Genomic DNA, 23,227 nt, shown 5'->3' with positions numbered 1-23,227 from the left:
TTCCACATAGCTAAGAATCAAAATTAAGTATTTTTTTACCCCTACTCCTCGTGGATTCGACCCTCGCTCACCCGGGATTATTACTTCAACAAGCCCGACACTTACTGGATATAAGTAAGGGGACCTTGTCAGTTATTGGCGCCATTTAGAGACACTTTTGCACTTTGTTTTTCTTAGCTATTTCACGCACATTACTCTATTCCATATCTTCTTTTTCTATCATTTTTCTGATTTTCTTTTTCTTTTTCTTTTGGTACAGCTTCAGGTTATGACCCGAGGGAATCCATCAATATTGATTGAAGAAGACCCTGAGCTTGAACATACACTTCAAGGAAAGTGGAAAGAACCCGTACAAGAACAACCTAATCCACCTGATTTGAAGTAGAAGGATCCGAGAACATGGCGGAATGTAATGAGCAACAACGAACACTATCCGATTATGCCGACTTTTCAATGTTGGGGACACAATCGAGTATTGTGCGTCCCCAATTATGCTCAGAATTTTGAGCTAAAGCCGAGCATTCATCCATATGCTATGCAGTCAAGCACAATTCAAAGGGTTGGCCGATGAGGATCCAAACAAATACATAGAGAGCTTCCTCGAGGTGTGCGACTATGTCAAGATCAATGGTGTGATGGATGATGCCATCAAATTGAGAGCCTTCCCATTTTTCCTTAAAGGGGAAAGCAAAGTAGTGGCTACACTCATTGCCTAGGGCATCAATCACTACATGGGAGGAGATGGTAGAAGCTTTTTTCTAGCATGTTATTTCCTCCCAAAAATTAGCAAGCTGTAGGAATGAGATCTCATCCTTTATGCAATTGGAATTGGAGTCTCTATTTGAGACATGGGAACGATTCGAGGAACTCCGCGCAAGTGTCCGCAACACGGATTTCCGAGTGGATGATTGTTCAAACCTTCTATAATGGGTTGAATGCAGGTACAAGACAACTCTTGGATGTGGCGGCAGGAGGTACCTTAGGAAGCAAGACCCCTGACGAGCTCGTCAATTGATTGAGGAAATGGGGTTAAATAGCTACCAGTGGAATGCGAGGGAGAAGAAAAAGATGGCCGGTCTCCATGAAATTGATGCGGTAACTTCATTGGCGGCCCAAGTGGAGAGTTTGTGTAAGAAGCTAGATCTTATAGCTCGAATAGAGTTGCGATCAGAATCAATTGCACCGGTTGTGGTGGAGGACATGCTCCCTCCGATTGCCCAATCGTCATTGGTGATGTTTCTTCGCTTGAGAATGTCGACTTTGTAGGTAATGGAATGAGACCTCAAGGAATCCATACAAAGAACACCTACAATTCAGAGTTGGAAGAATCATCCCAACTTTTCATGGAGTAATCAAGGACCACGTACAGACTCATGGTAGCCATCGGGTTCCAACAACAACAACAAGCCCTCAAGTGGAAAAACATGCATTTCGGCTTGGAAACCCGACTGAAGGATTTGGAGAAGCACTTTGGCTAGATTTGTTTAATCGGCAACACAAGGTTTGAATCAGTCGAGGCTACACTGCAATCACACCGCCTCCTTGCATAACCTTGAAAATCAAGTGGGGCAAATGTAAATCTCTTTCCGAAAGGCCACATGGGAGTTTACCACAACACCGAAACCAACCCGAGAGAACATGTGAAGGTGATCGCTTTGAGAAGCGGTCATTAGGTTGAAGGGAGGCTTCCAAGTGAGAAGCCGAAAAACACGCACCCGAGGTCAGAGGTTGACAAGGGAACAAGCAAAGGAGAAAAGAGGTGGCACCCCACCTTTCAAGCCAAGAACTCTTTATCCCTCTAGATTGAAGAATGACCAGGGGATGAATGAAGTATAAGAAGTTCCTAAGTCAGCAACTCCACATCAACATTCCTTTTTGTTGAGGCTTTGGCTGAAATGCCTAAGTATGCTAAGTTCCTTAAAGATCTATTGACCAACAAGAGGAAATTGGAGGAGAGTGCTTCAGTGGTGCTTGATGCTTCATGTTCGGCGGCATATACAAAAAGAATATGCCGAACAAGAAGAAGGACCCGGGAAGCTTCATTATCCCGTGTAACATCGGCAACTTAGGTGAGGAAATGGCATTGGCGGATTCAGGAGCGAGTATCAATGTCATGCCATACACTTTTTTCCAAAAGCTAGGTTTGGGTGAGCCTAGGCTCACTCGGATGACTTTTACAATTGGCGGACCGAACGGTACGACATCCGAGAGGCATCATTGAAGACGTGCTTGTCAAGGTGGACAAGTATATTTTTCCGGTTAACTTTGTAGTGCTAGATGTCGATGGAGGATGCAGAGGTACCCTTGATACTTGGGAGACCGCTCATGCGGACTTCCAAAGCATTGATTGACATGGACGGCGGAGAGCTCACATTGAGAGTCGGAGACGATAAGCTCACTTACCGCCTTGCTGAAGCCATGCGGCATTCTCTCAATTTTAACGACACTTTGTATTTTCTAGACATTACTGATGAGATTGTTGATGAATATATACAGGAAATGTTCAACCCGGACTCGTATAAAGGTTTGTTTGACCAAGAGGAAAGCAATGAAGAAGTGCTGATGCTTGGTTCGACTGGAGAGGAAACATCTACCGGGAATCTTGTAGAAGGTGCTCCAAAAATGAAGAGGGCTCAAAGACGCCACTTTAAAAACGCCCCAAGACCTGCTGGAGACGACATGAGCTAAGGGAGTTGGACTAACAATTGCTTGGTGGTCCAAAAGTCCCGCTAGTACACTCCCTCTACGCTCAAGAGACTTTTGCTCATCATGCTTTCAAGTTATGGGTAAGAGGGCAACCTTCATTCATGAACCCCTGAGGGTAAGGAAAGATACGCCAATCTTAGTGATGTTAAACAAGCACTTCTTGGGAGGCAAACCCAAGTGTTTACCGTTGCATCTTTTAGTTTAGTTTGCTTGCATGAATAAATTGTTAAGTGTTGGCATTTCAATTTTTGAGTGCTTGTGCTGTGATTTTATTGTGGATCTCTAAAAGAATTCATTGTTGGTTTTGTTGTGAGTTGGTGAAGTTTTGGTCGCTTGAGTTTTATATTGTGTTTTCCTCCTGTAATTTTGCATAGAGCATGCTCAAGGGTGTGGACATGTTCTGATTAATTCTGCATAGCCCCTCGTGTTTTTCTAAGTCATCCAGAGAGAACACACAGGGCGTATGGAATTTCCACACGCCCTGCGTATGTTCACCGCGAGCCTCATCCAGAGAAGGCGCAGTGGGCATGCGGCCGCCTCGTGGACGACCACCAAACCGGGCGACGCCTGCGGGTACTTCAAGACGGGCGTGAATTTCGGCAGAGTGGGCAGCTTTTTCCCGAGAGCACACTGTGGGCGGACTCACCCCTGTGGGAAACCTTATGAACCACTCACGGGCGTGTACTCAGCATGCCCGCAAGCGAAACTCGCGATATTGCTCCCTCCATCTCGAGAAAACACAGGGGCATGCGGCCACCCCGTGAATTGGGGCATGGGAACGACCACGCCTGGGGAATTTTCCGCACGGGCGTGTGTTAGACTTGATATTTTTTTCTCGGATGCTCAGTGGAAGCCACTGTGGGCGCAAGGCTCTTCCTCGGGTCTAGCGCACGGGCGTGGGTATTTTCCGCGACGCCCTGTGGAATGCACAGTAACGCCGTGGTCGCGAGTTTTGTTTTAAAAAGGGGATGATTTCTCTCTCTTCTTCACGACTCTTCTCACTCGAAAAACACCCTCACAACATACTCCGAGTCCATAGCTACCGGATTTTAGCGAAGTTTTCCGCCGCTCTTCATTTTCAAACTCTTCCTTGTCGGTAAACTTTTTCATCACCTTCTTCGTCAATTCATAATTTCTATTGAATAATCGTTAATAATGCCTCGCTCTTTAATTGGAACAATGAATTACGCTTTGGAACGGTTAGAGATATTATTGAGTAGTATTTTTTTGGATTGATGATGCCTAGCGTCATGCAGCTTGTCACGCCTGCGGATCCACATGCAAGGCATGGGAAATTCCACACGACCTTGTGGATTTACATGCAGATTATTTTATCAACTTGTTTGACCAATTTTGTTTAAAAATTTTGCGGATCATGGCACCCTAGGTCAAAGAAGCAAGCCGATAAGAGGCCACGTGAGTCATCCCCCTGAAGCTGAGGACATGCGATTTGCGATTCCCGAACATCGGTTCAAGCATGAACGCTTATCGAGACTCCGCTTTTCGACTGCACTCGATTCCCCGGACACGACTATACTGCGAGATCTTCAGCAGGGAGATGAGTTCGCTGAGGAGGTTGAGGATCTTGTTTCAGATGGTGGTTGGCGGCAGTTATTGATGATTAGGGGAGCCAGCCCATCCGAGCGCTTTGCACTCGGAGGTGCTCTCCTCGCTCGAGTTTGATAGAGCGTGCATGCGAGCTTTCGACGCTTTAGGCAACTGCTCGCTCAGATTATTTGGACACCATCATAGCTTGAGCATTACGCAGCTTTTTCATATTACTTGGTTTATACGTGAGGCATTCACGAGATACAGAGGAGTATGCACGCTGCTCACTCGATTATCCTGGAACCTTGACCAAGCAAAGAGCTTATAGAGTGTTGTGTGGTCAAGGCCAAGATGAGTCGGGGTGTCAAAGCCACGTGCCTTTTCCCGACTGCATCGTATATGTCGCACGCCATCATGAGTAGGTGGGTGAATGGCCGCGACAGCAGTCTGGTGTTACGAGCCATCGAGGAGTTGCTTAGTACTTGTACTGATGGTGAGCGCGTACCGATCCACTTAGGGCACATCTCGGCGGATTACATCGCATATCGAGACTGATGATGCTAGGCTCGGGAGTGATCTTCTTAGGCCCATACATCACGAGATTACTCGCTGGGCATGGGTCTCTTCGATTCGATTCAGGGGTCGAGAAGACAAGTGTACCCGCTCCCTCGGGTCTAGAGACAATGCGGTTGATGGGCGTGGTCCCTCGGGGTTGGATAGGGGTTTTGCGTGAGTTCTACCATTGAGGTAGGCGAGGATGAGGGGTGATGCCGTAGAGCATCTAAAGCCAGCAGAGCCTCGGCCGCATTGGTCGAGGCGAGAGGCACCTCCGATTGGCGGAGGAGACCACGGTGCGTATTTTTCACCTTCTCGAGCGATGGTGGCTGAGGAGGCTCGAGAATGGTACTCAAGGTGGTCAAAAGCCCGAGGGTTGCCAAGATTGGACTACATAAAGCCACTCGATTTCGAGGAGTTCATGGCATGTTTTCGACATTTTCACAATGCGGATCCTAGGAAGCGAGATGTTTGCCTCGTCATTTGTCCTGACGGTAGGACCACTTGACGCCCGTCGGCTCCTCTCATTGCAGCGGACCCACCATGTGCTTCCACTTACGTACAAGCACGGGGGCACAGCCCGCATGCGTAGCAGCGACTTGACTTCTTTCCTCTTTACTTTCATGCATTTTACTTTATCTTATTTTCTTATTTTTAGACTTGTTCACTCAAGAAGGACTTTCCTTCTGATTTTATGTTATTTTGTATTATCGAGTTGTATTAATAGCTTCCTCCTTTTATACACTCGAGTTATTTTTGTTTTTCTTGAGCTTCATCGAACCTCCTCGTGTATCGTCAGGATGGTCTTATCTTCTTGAAATTGGAGACTTAGTCATGGAGCGGCCAAGGTGCTGGCACTTGGCCGTGCGAGCTCCTAAACCCGTTGGAGACACTACTCCCAATGAATTAGCTCCATCAAACCCAACACTAGGAGTGGGAGTATTGTTTTGATTGCTTCTCCCACATATATTTTTCATTGATATACACTTATGAGTGAGCTTGCATGTGTACATTAGTGGACAATGTACAACTTAAGTGTGGGGGAGTTTCATGGTGCACACATCATTTCTATTGTTCTTGATTGATATATACTCACATAGCAATGGTGGTTCTACCCTAGATGCAATGATTGTATTCTTAAGTTTAGGAAAATTGTTAACATTGAATGTTTTCATGCTCTAGTTCTTGCTTGAATTTTTAGGAATTTTTGCCCGATTTACACTTTGAGTGCACTACTAACCTTTGAACTCAATTTTTGCCCCGATTTTCGAGAACACAGCAGGGCGTGGACTCGCCCTATGGGTGACCTTGTGAACTGCTACACTGGGTAATTTCCACGCCCGTGCGGAACTCGCATGTTGCTCCCTCCATCCCGAGAAAAACACGAGTGCATGGCCGCCTGTGAGTGGGCTAGGAATGTCCACGCTCGGTGGAATTCCCGCGCGCGTGTGGATGACTTGATGTTATTCTCGGGTGTCCAGGGAGCCGCGCAGGCGTCGTATGCATGGGTATGGCCTGACATGGTGGATATTTTCCTGCGCTTCGTCGGGAGATCGTTCTAAGTCGGTGAGGAGTCCCGAGAAAGACATGCGTGCATATGCCCATCAGTGAAGCTTTTTCAAGTGAGGCACACGTGGGGAATTTCCACACTTGCGCCATGTCGATACTGTAGCGGCTCAAAGTCACGAGTTCTATTTAAAAGGGGATGATTTCTCTCCCTCTTTAGCGACTCCTTTTTCACTTGAAAACACTCTCACAATATTCTCCGAGTCCATTGCGCTGATCGGTGGGATTTTTAGCAAAGTTTTCAGGCGGCTCTTTTATTTTCTCACTTCTCCCTCGTTGGTAAATTCCTTTTCTTCATCTTCTTCAGTCAATTCATGATTTCTATTGATTAATCTGGTTAATAATGCTTCGTTTCTTCAATTGGAACAATGATTTACGTTTAGAAACGAAGTTAGAAAATATTGAGTTGTATGGATTGTTGTTGCATGGTGCATGCGGTTCTCACGCCTCGTGAATACACGCGGGTGTCACGGAAATTCCCACGCGACCGTGTGGTTTCTGATATTGTTTTATGAACTTGTTTGAACAATTTTGTTTAAATTTTACAGATTATGGCACCTAGCTCAAAGAAGCAAGATGATAAGAGGCCCGTGGAGTCATCCTCCCGGAGCAGGGCATGCAATTTCTGCATTCTCGAACATCACGTCGAGTGAGCGATTGCCGAGGACTCCATTTTCGACGGACTTGATTGAGGCCACTACTATCTGCGGGAGCTTGACAAGAGTGATGAGTTCAATGATGAGATCGATGATCTAGTTTCAGAAGGCGGTTGGCGGCAGTTTCTGACTACTAGAGAGCTAGCCATCCGAGAGTTTACACTAAAGGTGCTCTCCTCGTTCAAGTTTGATAGAGCATATGCGAGCTTTGACAGTTTGGGCACCATTCGATTCGAGATGTTGGGACGCCCCACCATAGCTTGAGCATTCGCAGCTCCATACTACTTGGCCTGTCTGAGGGAGGCATTCACAACTACGATCGTATGACGCTGGGTTGCCCCTCGCGATCCACTGGAACCTTGACCTCGAGGAGCTACGAGTGCTAGTGGTCCAAGGTCGGGTATGGCCGGGGTGTCCAAGGCCACGTGCCTTTCCCCGACACCGTATCGGATATTTGCATGCCATCACTGAGTAGGTCGGTGAATGGTCATGGTGACTGATGACCGGTGTCTTGAGCCGTCGGGAGCTGGCCATGCTTATGACTGGTAGGCGCCTCTGCAGATCCACTGTAGGGCACATCACGGTGATTACATCGGACATCGGGACGAGATACTAGGCGGGAGCAATCTTCTCGGGGCCCTTACATTCACGAGATTAGTGCTGGCCATGGGTCTCTTGGATTCGGTCTGGGGCCGAGAAGATGAGTGTACCTGCTCCCACAGGTCTAGAGGCAGCGGTTGATGGGCATGATCCGCAGGGTTGGACGGGGTTTTGCTTTGATTCCTACCAGCCCAGAGATAGGCGCGGGATGAAGGTGATGAGCGCAGCATCTCGGCCAGCCGAGCCTCGGCCCGGCTGAGACCCGAGAAACCTCCAGTGACCGAGGAACCACCCCGGTCGTGTATGTTTTCACCTTCTCGAGGCCAATGATCGCTTTGGGGAGGCTCGAATGCTATAGGAGTGGTCGAGCCGAGGTTGCCGAGATTAGGGCCTACGCCATGTGCCACTTACGACACAGAGTTCATGGACATTTCGACATATTACAACAAATCCTACGAGAGCGTTGCCTCATCATTTGTCCTGCAGTCGAGGACTCTTCAGATGCCCTCGGTTCCCTCTGACACCTCCATCCTCGACCCCGACACGGAGAACCCACCATCATGCTTCCACTTGCAATGACGTAGCAACGGGGAGCCAGGTGACTCCGACACTTGACTTTTTCTTTTACTTTCGTGCATTTTACTTTATTCTATTTTCTTGTTTTTAGACTTGTTCACTCATAAAGTTTTTTCCTTCTGAGTTTATGTTATGTTGCATTTATCGAGTTGTATTCATTGCTTCATCTTTTTATACACTCTCGGGTTTTTCTTGAGCTTCACTTTGAACCCCCTCGTGTATCGTGCGAGATGGTCTTGACATCTTTGGAATTAAGACTTAGTCATGGGCGCGGCCAAGGTGGCTGGCACTTGGCCGTGCGAGGCTTCCTAAGACGTTGAAACACTACTCGCCCAGCGAATTAGCTTCATCAAGCGCATGACACTGGGGTCAGGGAGTATTCTTTTGATTGCTTCTCCCACATCTATTTTTGAATGATATATTTTTGAGTGAGCTTGCATGAGTACATTGAGGGACAATGTACAACTTAAGTGTGTGTGTGTGTGTGTGGGGTTTCATAATGCGCATCATCTTTTCTATTGTTCTTAATTGATATATGCTCACATAGCCAGTGGCGGTTCACCTTAGTTGCAATGTTTGTATTCTTAAGTCTAGGAGAATTGTTAACATTGAATGTTTTCATCCTCTAGTTCTTGCTTGAATTTTTAGGAATTTTTGCCCGATTTACACTTAGTGCACTACTCACTCTTTGAACTCTATTGGAAACTCATGTTTGATGTTAAAGGGACTAGTTAGGTTTACTTCTTTTGCTAAAATATATATATATATATATATATATATATAGTTTTATTGTTTATTTGTGTTTGTTGGGTGGAAAGAGCTATCACCTGTGAATTATGAAGCTACTCTCACAAGTCGGATACTAGTTATGCCCTAATGAGAGAAAGAGCTATCTCATAGGATGAGTGAAAGCTACCACTTGGGTAGAAAGAGCTACCACCTTGAAAGTGTGAAAGCCACCTTAGCGGCCGCTTTGGAAAGGCTACCTTAGAGGATGTGTGAAGCTACTACCATCTTTTAAAATTTTTATCACTTTTGTAGATAAATAAGTCCCTTGTACATAGAACTTTGAGGAGTATAACTTGGGTTGTTTTGAGTGAGTTCACACACTTACGCGAAATTCAGGTTTGTTGTCCTTTTTGATTCAAGTTTTTAGCTAGAGCATTGATTTTTCGTATTTAGTGTTGAAATTTTCCTTACTTGTAGAATACTTTCTTTGTATACCTCGGTGAACCTAATGGCAAGCACTTTCATATTTTCTTCATTGATGCACAGAATGTTTTAATGTTTGCTTGAGGATTACTTTTCTCAGGTTTTTAAATTAATATGGGTGTTTTTATGTTACTATTATGCAGGTATGGTTGTTAGCAGCACTGTTCACAGCCGGCCAAGAAATCAGAGAAACAGAGAATTCACACGGGCTTGTGGAAATTATCCATGCCCGTGTAGAAATTCCGCACGGGCGCGTGTAGCATCCACGCCCATGGAGTTGCCCAATTCCAGCCCTATTTAAAGCCGATTTAGCCCCAATTTTGGTATTCTTTTCTCCATCTTTTCCCCAACTTGAGAGAGGGCTTCGGCTAGGGTTTTGAGGGGTATTGGCCAAGGTTTTGGAGAGGTTCTACGGCTCCGACATCGTCATTCCAGAGGAAGAAGGTTGGTAGGGGAGCTTCCGTCGAGGCGTATCTTAAACCGGATGAAGGAATCCTTGGATGACGAGTAGAGGACTCTCCGCAAGACCATCGACACGACCATCGAGGAGGTTTCTTTATGGATTCATTGTTTTTACATTCAATTTCTTTGATTGTACTTAGCTCCATGGAGAGCTAAACCTCTAGTGGGTACTTGGGTGATTGTGAACCCTAGGATGTATTCGTTTCTTTGAACTTCTTTATTATGCTTTTCGATAAATTGATGTTTATTGTGAGTTCCAACCTTGAATGCTTGATTGTATGAACATTTCCCCTAGAGTGACACTAGGGTTGAGAGTTCTTGTTGGTAACCTTGTGAGTGAGTGACACACTACAGTGCGTTAGACAAAAAGCTAGGTTGGAGAGGGTTGAGAGGGTCAGCTCGAGAGTGCAGGAGGCGTCCCCTTTCCCTCCGGACGTGATAGATTCTACCTCCATTCCTTGAGTTCTTTGCGGCCATAATAGAGTGAATGGTCTAAGGGATGAACCTCCGCTGGGGGCCTAGTTGCGCGTGCAATGGAGTGAAGCGCTGAGGGGATCTTAGTATCTGGGGCTTAATTGTGGCTAGCGACCTTCCACCGGGACCAAAGGGTTAGGTCTATAATTAGGAAGAGATTTATCACTTGGAATCCCTAGAGCACTTTGCAACTTTATTCGAGTGCGAGGTTGAGAGGTTATTTAATCTCCTCTCGGGACATGAATAGAATTAGGCATAGTTGACCTTAGATTTGGGACTATGTATGTAAGGATCTCCACGACTCACCATTGCATTGATTAGGAAGCATAATAGAGGTTCTTGCACTTGAAACAATTTTTTTCCTAGGTGAAGCATCATCCCGAGTACCCCATCTTCTATCGATTGCCTTGCCTCCTCCTTACTTTTGCTCTCTTTACTTGTTGCTTTTTAATTGTTGAGAATTTAATCATTATCACACTTATCATTGTTGATACTCCACATAGCCAAGAATCGAATTAAGTGTCTTTACTCCCTACTCCCTTTGGATTCGACCCCGCTCACCCGGGATTATTACTTCGACAAACCCGTGCACTTGCGGGATATACGCAAGGGGACCTTGTCAAGACATGTTCATCACATACACCTTGCCTCTATACTTGCGGTTCATACCTATGAGTCGCATGGTCTCCAGTAGACCCATCTCGTTGATGAGTCTGGTAATGTTCTCGACCCCTCTGATGGCGTCCAGTAGACCCATCTCGTTGATGAGTCTGGTAATGTTCGGGCTGAAGAAGAGAACATAGATCCTGGCATACTGTCACTAGTGGCTGAAATACTCGGCCATAATGTGTCCCAGATGTAATGGCTCTCTCTGTACCATGGAGTATAAGTATAGAAGCTCCTATCTGCTCAAAACTCCGGTACTGTCACCACGACCATTCACAGATCTGATCAGGACTGGATGAATGTATCTGTAGCTTAGTCGAGACAAACAAGTGGCCTTTGACACCCCGTGCTCGTACACCCCTGTCCACACAGCGCTCTCTATGTGCGCTGTAGCGTCAAGCTACCTGGGTAGTTTGTGGCAAACATCGTACGCCTCAGTATCTATGAGCGCCTCATCATATAACCTGAGTTTGATTAAAAACTGCGTAATGTTCATACTACGATGATATCCAAAAGCTCTGAACTAAATGCCATTAACGGTATCGAAGTTAGAATATGAGCGGTCAAACTCAAATGAGGCGAGCACCTCCAATTTAAGCATGCAGATAGCCGGCTCTCTTATCAGTAGTAAATGCAGCCAACTACCCACTGAGAGGAGCCCGTCAACCTCATCAGCCATGTCATCAGCTAACTGCACCTCCCTGAGCGAACTCAAATCTGAAAATCGCTTTTGACTGAACTTGAGCTTAGACAAATGCTCGAATCGAGCCTGGTCCTCGGGAATTGAGAACTCTATATGTCCAGGCTCAAATGAGGCCTCTCGAGGATGCTTGCCGGTTACTTTCTTAGTCCTTGGTGCCATATCTGCAAGTATTGAAAAGAAAATTGATCAAATAAACTCACAAAACAATAGTGCAGGAATCCACACGGTCGTGTTGAAATTCCACATGCCCATGTGGATCCACGAGGTGTGAAAACCACATGGCTTCTATGCAATATACTCAAAAATACATCATAAATTCATTTTAAAATGCTTCTAAAACATGAATCTATCATTTAGACAACAAAATGAAGCACATTCACAGGATTCAATCAAATAAAATTAAGCATGGCTAAGAAAAAAAAGAATAAGTGTTTACCGACGAGATGAAGATAGAAAACTTGAAATCGGCCGGATAACTAGAGTAAAATCCCTCTAAAACGATGGTGTAAAATCGGGAGAGTACGAGAGAGCATTCTTTCGGTGTGGAGAAGTGTAAAAATGAAAAGGCGAACAAGATTTATAAAGAAAACTCGCGGTCTTTGGCGTTCTGTACATCCACACGAGCGTGTGGAAATTACCCACGCCCATGTGACTCCACAAGGGAGCTTCACATGGGCACTCACACGCCTGTGTGCTCTCAGGATAGCATACTTTGTCTCTGAATGCATCCACATGGGCATGTGAAAATTCTACATGCCCGTGTGCCCGACCCACAGGGGATCCACACACTCCTGTGGCTTCTTTGTCCAACCGAGAAAAAATTTCCTATGTGTTCCACACGCCCTTGTGGAAATTTCATACGTGTGTGTGGATCTTCACAGGGGTACTCATAAGGGCATCAACACCCCCTGTGTCTTCTCGGGATGGTGAGGTCTTTGCTGCTGGAAATCACACGGGTATATGGAAAATGACAGTAGCAGTTACTGTTCAGACGGGATGGCTAGCAAACACTGTAGCAGTTACTGTTCACAGCCGTCCAAAAATGACAGAGTCAGAGAATCCGCACAGGTATGTGGAAATTACCCACGCCCGTGCAGAAATTCCACAAGGGCGCCTACAGGGGCGTGTGGATTCCCGATTCCAGCCGTATTTAAAGCTGATTCAGCCCCGATTTCAGGATTTTTTTCTCCATCTTTTCCCCAACTTGAGAGAGGGTTTTGGCTAGGGTTTTGAGAGGTATTGCCTAAGGTTTTGGAGAGGTTCTACAGCTCCGACATGATCATTCCTTTGGAAGAAGGTTGGTAGGGGAGCTTCCGTCGAGGCATATCCTATACCGGACAAGGGAATCCTTGGACGACGAGTAGAGGACTTTCCACAAGACCACCAACACAACTATCGAGGGGGTTTATCTATGGATTCATTGCTTTAATATTCTATTTCTTTGATAGTACTTAGCTCCACGGAGAGCTAAACCCCTAGTGGGTACTTGGGTATTTGTGAACCCTAGGATGTATTTGTTTCATTGAATCTCTTTATTATGCTTTCAATTAATTGATGTTTGTTGTGAGTTCCAACCTTGACTGCTTGATTGTATGAACATTTCCCCTTGAGTGATACTAGGGTTGAGAGTTCTTGTCGGTAACCTTGTGAGTGAGTGACACACCACGAGCGTTAGAAAAATCTAGGTTGGAGAGGGTTGAGAGGGTGAGTCGAGAGGTACAGGAGCATCCCCTTTCCCCTTCGATGTGATAGATTCTACATCCATTCCTCGAGTTCTTTGCATCCATAATAGAGTGAATGGTCTAAGGGATGACCCTCCGCTGGGGCTTAGCTGTGCGTGCAACAGAGTGAAGCGTTAAGGTGATCTTAGTATCTAGGGCTTAATCGTGGTTAGGGACCTTCCACCTGGACCAAAGGGTTAGGCCTATAATTAGGAAGAGATTTATCACTTGGAATCCCTAGAGCTCATTGCAACTCTATTCGAGTGCGAGGTTGAGAGGTTATCTAATCTCTCCTCCGGGACATGTATAAAGTTAGGCATAGTTGACCTTAGATTTGGGACTATGTATTTAAGGATTTCCACGACTCAACATTACATTGATTACGAAGCATAATAGAGGGTTCTTGCACTTGAAACGATTGTCCTAGGAGGAGTATTATCCGAGTACCCCATCTTTATCGATTGCCTCACCTTCTCCTTCACTCGTGCTCTCTTACTTGTTGTTTTTACTTTTGGGAATTGAATTATTGTCACACTTATCACTACTGATCTTTCACATAGCTAAGAAGCGGATTAAGTATTTTTATTCCCTACTGTCTGTGGATTCGATACCCCCTCATCCGGGATTATTACTTTGACAAACCCGTGCACTTGCGGGATATACGCAAGGGGACCTTGTCACTATCACAAGGTCATTCACAGGGGCAGACACATGCCCCTATGTCCTCTCGGGATGAGGTCTGAATGAAAACACATGCCTGTGTGGAATTTCCACATGGCCGAGTGTTTTTTTTGGATGACTTAGAACAATTTGTAGGCTTTGCGTAAGAATACTAAATAAATACACTCATTCAAAGCACGCCTACATATGCACAAGTAACTAGAGAAACATAAAAAACATGCTTAAATGACCATGATACTTCACCACACAAAAAGTAAGCAAATGAAGACACCAACGGTCCACAATAAAAACATGGCAATTTGCATGTAAGAATCAAGACACCAACACTCAATGCCTTATTCATGCAAGTTCTAAACTAAAAACGTAGAAAATTAGTAAAGACTTGGGTTGTCTACCAAGAAGCATTTGTGTAATGTCACTAAGCTTGACTTACCTCTCCTTACCTTATCGGGGCTCATAGATGAAGGTTTCCCTCTTACCCATAACACGAAAGCATGATGAACATAATCTTTTGAGGGTAGAGGAGGAGTTATCGAGAATGTTAACACATGAGAGTTTGTCACCCCTCACTTCGTTCTTGTATTTCCCCATTAGCGTTGGGGTGTTTCTTGTGGCATCTCCTTGCTCGCTTCATTTGTCAGAGCACCTTGTTCATTATCCCCGGGGTAGATGGTACCCTTTTCCTTTAGACTGAGCATCAAGACTTCTTCATTTTCCACTTCTTGGTCTAGCAGACCCTTCATATGGGTCGGGATTCATCATTTCCTACACATATTCATCAATTAGTTCATCATTAGTGTCAAAAATTAAAGGATATTATAAAAGTCAGAAGAATATCGCATAGCTTCAAATGAGGTAGTATGTCAACTTGTCATCGCCAAACCTTAGTGTCAACTCCCCACCGTCCATGTCGATAAGTACCTTGGAAGTGCAAGAATAGCCTCCCAAGTATCAAAGGAACATCTACTTTCTCATCAACATCCAACACAACAAAGTCCACAGGAAATATGTACTTGTCAACCTTCACAAGTATGTCTTCGATAATGCCCCTCGAATGTCTAACTATTTGGTCCACTAATTAAAGTGTCATCCGAGTGCGCCTAGGCTCTCCCAAGCTTAGCTACTAAAAGAACAAGTATAGCATGATGTTGATACTGGCCCATGAATCCGCCAATGCCATCTCTTCACCCATATTACCAATGTTTCACGGGATGATGAAGCTTCTGAGGTCTTTCTTCTTCTTTGTCATATTCTTTTGCAAAACTGCTGAACAAGAGGCATATAAGATCACCGATGCCTGTGCTCCTCCAACTTCCTCTTGTTGGTCAAAGGAACATCTACATCTTAATCGACGTCCAACACTACAAAGTCTACAAGAAATATGTACTTGTCAACCTTCACATGTACGTCTTCAACAATGGCCCTCGGATGTCTAACAGTTCGGTCAGCCAATTGAAGTGTCATCCGAGTGGGCCTAGGCTCTCCCAAGCCTAGCTTATGAAAGAATGAGTATGGCATGACATTGATACTTGCCCCTGAATCTTCCAATGCCATCTCTTTACCCATATTACCTATGTTGCACAGAATAATGAAGCTTCCGGGGTCTTTCTTCTTCTTCGGCATATTCTTTTGCAAAACTGCTAAACAAGAGGCATCTAAGAACGCCTCCATAAAGGAATGTTGATGTGCAATTTCTTCAATAGCACCAAGAACTTTTTGTATTGTTTATCATTTTGGTTGTTCCTCAATCTTGAAGGGTAAGGGATTCTTGGCTTGTACGGTGGGGGTGCCACCACCTTCTTCTTGTTAGTTCTCTCCTGAACCTCCACGACCTCGGTGCTTTTAACATTGGTTTTTCTCACTTGGAAACCTAACCTCAACCTCACGGCCACTTCTCAAAGTGATCGCCTTCACATGTTCTTTCTTATTGGTTTCAGTGTTTCTGGGTAAACTCCCTTGAGGTCTCTTCGATAGGGACTTCGCAATTTTCCCCACTTGATTTTCTAGATTGTGCAATGAAGCGGTGTGGTTGCGAAGTATAGCTTTGACCCACTGAAATCTTGTATCCGATGATTGAACAAATATAGTCAAAAGCTTTCTCTAGATCGATCATTCAGGTCTCCAAGCTTGAAACTCGATTCTCCCCTGCTCGGGATTCTTTATTGTTGTTGGAAACCCGGTCATGCACGGTGGCCTTTTATTGCCCTTGATTATGCCAAGAAAAGTTCAGATGGCTTCTCCAACCCGGATTGTAGGTATTGCTATATGTATATCCATGGACCCTCATCCCATTACCTATAAAACCAACTTGTTCCATGGAGGATCTACCACCAATAGCTATCAGGAAATCAGATGGAGCATGGCCTCCTTCACATCCATTATAATTCATCACGACCACCAATCTAGGGAGAAGTTAGGCATGCTCAACTTCTTACTCAATGAGCTCAACTTAGGTCGCCAGCGATATAACCGCATCAATCTCATGGAGATCGACCACTTTCTTCTTCTCTCTTGCATTCCATTGGTAGCTATTCAAACCCATTTCTTCAATCAATTCTCGTGCTACTTCGGGGGTCTTGCTACATATGCTATCTCCTGCTGCACATCAAGTAACTACCTTGTGCTAGGGTTTAACCCATTTTAAAAAGTCTGAATAATCATCCACTCGGGAAACCCATGTTAAGGACATTTCCACATGAGCTCCTTAAATCTCTCCTATGTCTCAAATAAAGACTCCAATTCCATTTGCATGAAGGAGGATATTTCATTCCTAAGCTTTGCAGATTTTCCGGGTGGAAAATATCAGGTAAGAAAAGCTTCTACCATCTTCTCCCATGTAATAATCAATGCTCTAGGTAATAAACGTAGCCATTGCTTCACTCTCCCCTTCAAAGAAAATGGGAAGGCTCTCAACTTGATGGCATTATACGTAACAATATTGATCTTGAGCATGCCGCACACTTCCAAGAAATTCTCTTTGTGATTGTTTGAATCCTCATCGGCCAACCCATTAAACTATGTGTCTTTGCTATAACATGTGGATGAATGCCGGCTTTTAGCTAAAAAAATTCGAGTCATGAATCGGTGGTCGCACAAAAACAAGACTATGTGCCCAAAAGCGAGGGTCCGGCATGATAAGTGCTTGTGTGATAAGAATGCAAGTGTTCTTTTCTTATGATGAGCATTACTTTTATTGGGTTTTAACACTAATATGTGTGTAGTTATATTACTTTCATGCATATAGGGTTGTGAAGCCGAATCTTAGAGAAAGAAGACAATGTAGATCGTGAGTGCACTATTTGGATGAAATCTTGAGAAGGTTCAAACGCGAAGATATAAGTTGGGTTTAAGATGCTAGAATGTGTGCCAACCTCCTTGTATTCAAGCTAGCACAATGAGTTGGAGGGACACAAAGGCAGTCACATTCTAAGTATTCCGGCATGTGCATGTGTAACAAGATATCCACCAACGCAGCCGTTCATTGAAGAAGCAAAGCGATCTATGTTGTAAATGTGCGCCCTTTTATGTTACCTCGATGAAAGCATGATTTTGGGAGTGTTTCAGAATAGAGAAGCCACACAGGCATGTGGAAATTCCACAGGCCCGTGTGTTAATTTCACAAGCTCGTGTGGAATATCCACAGGGGCATGTGGATTCCCGATTCCAGCCCTTTAAAAGCAGATTTCCGCCCTGATTTCAGCATTCTTTTCTCCATCTTTTCTCCAACTTGAGAGAGGGCTGCGGCTAGGGTTTTGAGAGGTGATAAGTGTCTAAATGTAGATGTTTTCATGTATATATCATATTCACTTTGCGTGTATTTTGTGAGGTTTGATGCCCGTTTTATGCTTAATCGTCTACTATTTGTTTTGTAGGGCATAAGGAAGCCATGGAGAACAAGAAGATATCATTTGGGCGAAAAGAGAAGAAAACAGGAATTTCATACTACCCCATAGCGGATTGTCCTAGGCGGATCAATATCCGAGTATCCCATTTATATCAATTGCCTTACATCTCCTTTACTTGTGTTCTCTCTTTTGTCTCTTTTATGTTGGTTTAAATTACATCTTGTCATATAAATCACTATTCATATTTCGCTTAGTTAAGAAGCAATTTAAGTATTTTACTCCCTACTCCCTGTGGATATGATACCCACTCAACTGGGATTTTATTATTTCAACAAACCCATGCACTTGCGGGACATATGCAAGGGGCGTTGTCAAGTTTCTGGCGTCGTTGCCGGGGAATAGGCGTTTAGAGATACTTTGCACTTTGTTTTCTAAGCTATTCATTTATTCATTCTATTTCAATCTTATTTTCTATCATCGTTCTGATTTGTTTTCTTTCTTTTGGTACAGCTCCAAGTTCATAACCCGAAGGAACCCCTCTGTATTCATTGAAGGAGATCCCGAGCTCGAACGTACATTTAAAACAAAAGGGAAAGAACTTGTGTAAGAATAGTATAATATGGTTGATTTGGAAGTTTAAGGGTCGGATAATATGGCGGAACAAAATGAACAACAGAGGACATTATCCGATTATACCAGACTTTCAGTATTGGGACACAATCGAGTATTTTCCTTCCACCGATTATAGCTCAAAACTTCGAGCTGAAGCCGTCATTCATCCATAGGTTGCAGCAATCTGCACAGTTCAATGGTTTGGCCGATGAGGATCCAAATAGTCATATAGAGAACTTTCTCGAGGTGCATGATATGCTCAAGATAAACAGGGTGACGGATGATTCCATCAAGTTGAGAGCCTTCCTATTTTCTTTAAAGGGTTGAGTGAAGCAGTGGCTACACTCATTACCTAGAGTATCAATTAGCACATGGGAGGAGATGGTAGAAGCTTTTCTTGCCTGTTATTTCCCTCCCAGAAAATCTGCATAGCTTAGGAATGAGATCTCGTCCTTTGTACAATCAGAATTGGAGTCTCTATTTGAGATGTGGGAAAGGTTCAAGGAGCTCCTGAGAAAGTGCCCGTAACATGGATTTCTAGAGTGGATGATTGTTCAGACTTTTTATAACGGTTTGAACCCGAGTACAAAGGCAACTCTTGGATGCGAGCGAGGAGGTATCTTAGGTAGCAAGACCCCGATGAGGCCCATCAGTTAATTGAAGAAATGGGGTTAAACAGCTACCAATGGAATGCTAGGGAGAAGAAAAAGGTGGGCGGTCTCGAAGAGATAGATGCAGTAACTTCATTGGCGACTCAAGTGGAAAATTTGAGTAAGAAATTAGATCTCCTAACTTCAAATAGAGTAGCGGCCGTGACGAATTGCAATGGGTGTGGTAGAGGACATGCTCCCTCCGATTGCCTGATCTCTATTGGTGATGCATCTTCAGTTGAGAATGTTGATTTTGTGGGTAATGCGATGAGGAATCAAGGGAATCCATATAGCAAGACCTACAATCCAGGTTGGAAAAATCATCCCAATTTCTCGTGGAGTAACCAAGTTCCACAAAAGGCCATGGGGCCACCGGGATTCCAACAACAACAAGCCCCAAACACGGAGAACCGAGTTTCCGATTTGGAGACCCGAATGACCAATTTGGAGAATGCCTTGACTAGATTTGTGCAATCATTGGCTACAAGTTTTCAATCAATTGAGGCTACATTTCACAACCACACCGCTTCTTTTCACAACCTTGAGAATTAAGTGGGGCAAATTGCGAAGTCTCTATCTAAGAGATCACAATGAAGCTTGCCAAGCAATACCGAGACCAATCCTAGAGAGCATGTGAGGCGATCACTTTGAGAAGTGGTCGTGATGTTGAAGGTGAGGTTTTCGGGTGAGCGGCCCAATGAACACGCACTCAAGGTCATAGAGGTTGAAGAGGAAACAAGAAAAGAAAGGAGGTGGCACCACTACCTTTCAAGCAAAAGAATCCCCTATCCCTCTAGGGTTGAAGAATAACCAAGCAGATGAACAATACAAGAAGTTCCACGAGTTTGTTAAAAAGCAACTCCACATCAACATTCCTTTTTGTTGAGGCATTGTCTCAAATGCCTAAGTATGCAAAATTCATGAAGGACTTGTTGACTAACAAGAGGAAGTTAAAGGAGAGTGTTGTAGTGATCTTAGATGCTTCTTGCTCAGCGATTTTGCAAAAGAACATGCTGAACAAAAGGAAAGACCCAAGAAGCTTCATCATTTCATGCAACATTGGCAATTTTGGTAAAGAAATCGCATTGGCAAACTTAAGGGCCAATATCAACGTCATGCCATACACCTTCTTTCAGAAGCTAGGCTTGGGCGAGCCTAGGCCGACTCGGATGACTTTGCAATTGGTGGACGAGCGGTGAGACATCGAGGGGTATCATCGAAGATGTGCTTGTTAAGGTCGACAAGTACATATTTCATATAGATTTTTGTGGTGCTAGACGTCGATGAGGATGCGGATGTACCCTTGATACTTGGGAGGTTGTTCTTGCGGACTTCCAAGGCATTGATTGACATGGATGGTGGGGAGCTAACTTTGAGAGTTGGAGATGACAAGCTCACATACCGCCTTGCTAAAGCCATGCGGCATTCTCTAGATTTCAATTATACTTTGTATTTTCTAGACACTAGTGATGAGATTGTTGATGAATATATGTAGAAAATATTCAATCCGGAAGAAGTACCAAAAGGAGGAAAATGAAGAAGTAATGATGCTTGGCTCGATGGAAGAAGTACCATGTACTCTGGGGATCCTGAAGAAGGTGCTTCGGAAGATGAAGAGGGTGAGGAGACGTCAACAGAAATGCCACAAGGCTGTTGGAGATGTGCGTGAACAGACCAAGTTGGATGAACCATTGCTAGGTGGTCCCAAGCCCGATAACTCTCCCTCTATCATCAAGAAACTTTGCTCGTCATGCTTTCAAGCCATGGGTAAGAGGGCAACATTCATATATGATCCCCCGTGAGGTAAGGGGCGAGGTATGTCAAGCTTAGTGACGTAAAACAAAGCGCTTCTTGGGGAGACAATCCAAGTGTTTACTTTTTCTTTTTCTTAGTTGTTAGTTTAGTTTTTTTGCATGAATAACTTGTTGGGTGTTGGTGTCTTGATTTTTAGATGCTTCTATTGTATATTGTATTGTGTATTTTAATGTCATCATGTTTTTTCATGAGGGATTTGGCAAGAGTTTAAGTCGCTTGAGCTTCTTTTTAGTGTTTTTTTCACTGGTGTATTTTTTTGCATAAAAAGGCGAGCTCACGAATGTGTACACATGTTCGAGGAAATTTCTCTCGAGCCTGCGAGTTTTTTCTATATCATCTAGAGAAAATGCACGTGCATATGGAATTTCCATGAGGGCCGTCTTGATTTTATTGCGAGCTCATCCGAGAGAGCGCAGGGCGTGGGCTCACCTACGTGAGCGCCCTTGCAATTTTTCACTGCGCCCGGGTGTGTAATGACACGTCCGAGATATGCGTGTGTAAACCGCAGAGTGCACGGGTGTCGAGTAATAATTACCCGGTGAGTCGGGTGAGTCGAGATCCACGAGGGAGCGGAGTACTAGTAATAACCACTTCTCAATTATCTGAGTCGAGAATCAATGAATATAATGAAGTGAACTAATTGCAAAGCAAAAGCAAACAAGTATGCAAGAAATAAAGTAGAAGAGTCTCAATCACTAAGGATGAGGTATTCGGGACGATAATCCCCCTAAGATCTTCTTTAAAGCTCAAGATTCACTAAATGCTCTAGAATCGAGTCTAATGAGTCGAGGAGTAGTCCAACGATAACCAATCCTTGTCTCCAAGCAAAAGGCACTAGTCCCCTACAAGGTCCCGGTGGAGAAATCAACCAATCTCAACACTTCACACCCCATATGACCGTAATATGCTCTAAAGGAAACCTAAGAGTGATACCGATTCCTAAATGTAGATCCAACCCTAATTCCCGGCGAAGGATCCTAACCCCCTACAAGGTCCCGGGGGAGAAATCGAGCAATCTCACGCCTCACACCAAATATGGTTGCAAAGAGAATATGGAATACGGAGATAGGAAACACTCAATCGAAAGGGAAAGGGGACACTCCTCCATCTCAAGGCTCACCATCTCAACCCTCTTTTAATCTTGGAAATCTAACTCTAATTGAGACCTCTCACATTAAAAGTATTAAATCATGCAATGTAAATCAACCACAACGATTAACAACACTAGCAAAGCAATTAAATCACAAGATTAAAACTCAAGACAACTCGGATTAACTAGAAACATTAAGAGAATCAATCCAAAAATATAAATCTTAGGGTTCACATGCCCAAATACCCACTAGGGTTTAGCCCTCCATGGGCCTAGTTACAAAACAATAATGAATACAATGAAAAGCAATAAAACCCATAGAGAAAACCCCCTCGAATTCGCGCGGATTGGCCTTGATTGGTAGTTCTACGTCTTGAAGGATTCCTCTCCGAAGCTAGGTCGCCAATGGCTCCCCAAAATGCTATGACGTCGAAGGAATCTATCAAAGTTGGTGAAGAACTCCCTATCAATCGTGAAGCCTTCTCCTCAAACCCTAGCCGCCTCTCTCTCAATGTCTATGCTCAAAGCTCCATAAAAAGTCCCTTTAGAATCGGCCAAAGGTGTATTTATAGACTCTGACAGCGTGCATCACGTGCCCCCAGCGCCCGCGTGGGCTGCGAGGAATTTCAGCGGTCGCGGGTTTTTCAGCAGGGCGTGTGAATAGTAATTACTGCTCTGATGAATTCTTCTACAATACTTTTTGCTACACGATGATAAACATTCTCCTCTTAAGGCCACGATCGGGCACACGATCATATGGTAAAGACTATCTGGCTTTTCCTTCATCAATGCGTCTTGAAAGGTCTTGAAATCTTTACAAAGAGGAGGAATGTGGAACATGGCTGCCTTTGTGCCCTTCCATTAATAACTTGGCTTGCAAAAACTATGGAAGTTGGCACACATCTCCTCATACACGAACTCCTCTTGTGTCTTCCAACTTGATTTGTACAAGAACTCCCAATATTATGCCATGATAGCCTATCTTGGCTCCCTTTTTGAAATCCCAATGCCTTCACAACCTATATGCATAAAAGAACACCCAATACGAAATGAGACATAAACCGTATAAAATATGATGCTCAATGTATG

The 23,227-nt window shown here is 44.3% G+C and overlaps 3 non-coding genes across 3 annotated transcripts; 1 reads left to right on the top strand and 2 right to left on the bottom strand.

Annotated features, from left to right (window-relative positions):
- Positions 1–789: 789 nt before the first annotated feature.
- LOC120262666 lies at positions 790–895 on the bottom strand. Its single transcript, XR_005536926.1, has one exon. It is a non-coding gene; the product is annotated as a small nucleolar RNA R71 (small nucleolar RNA).
- Positions 896–16,797: 15,902 nt separating this feature from the next.
- On the top strand, positions 16,798–16,904 carry LOC120262529. The gene has a single exon (XR_005536798.1). It is a non-coding gene; the product is annotated as a small nucleolar RNA R71 (small nucleolar RNA).
- Positions 16,905–19,013: 2,109 nt separating this feature from the next.
- Positions 19,014–19,119, bottom strand: LOC120262618. Its single transcript, XR_005536882.1, has one exon. It is a non-coding gene; the product is annotated as a small nucleolar RNA R71 (small nucleolar RNA).
- Between the last annotated feature and the right edge of the window lie 4,108 nt (positions 19,120–23,227).

Source organism: Dioscorea cayenensis, chromosome 5 (genome assembly GCF_009730915.1).
Source record: "Dioscorea cayenensis subsp. rotundata cultivar TDr96_F1 chromosome 5, TDr96_F1_v2_PseudoChromosome.rev07_lg8_w22 25.fasta, whole genome shotgun sequence".
NCBI classification, from domain to species: domain Eukaryota; kingdom Viridiplantae; phylum Streptophyta; class Magnoliopsida; order Dioscoreales; family Dioscoreaceae; genus Dioscorea; species Dioscorea cayenensis.
The sequence above is the reverse complement of the archived record's forward strand: the minus strand, read 5'-3'. Positions and strand labels throughout refer to the sequence as shown.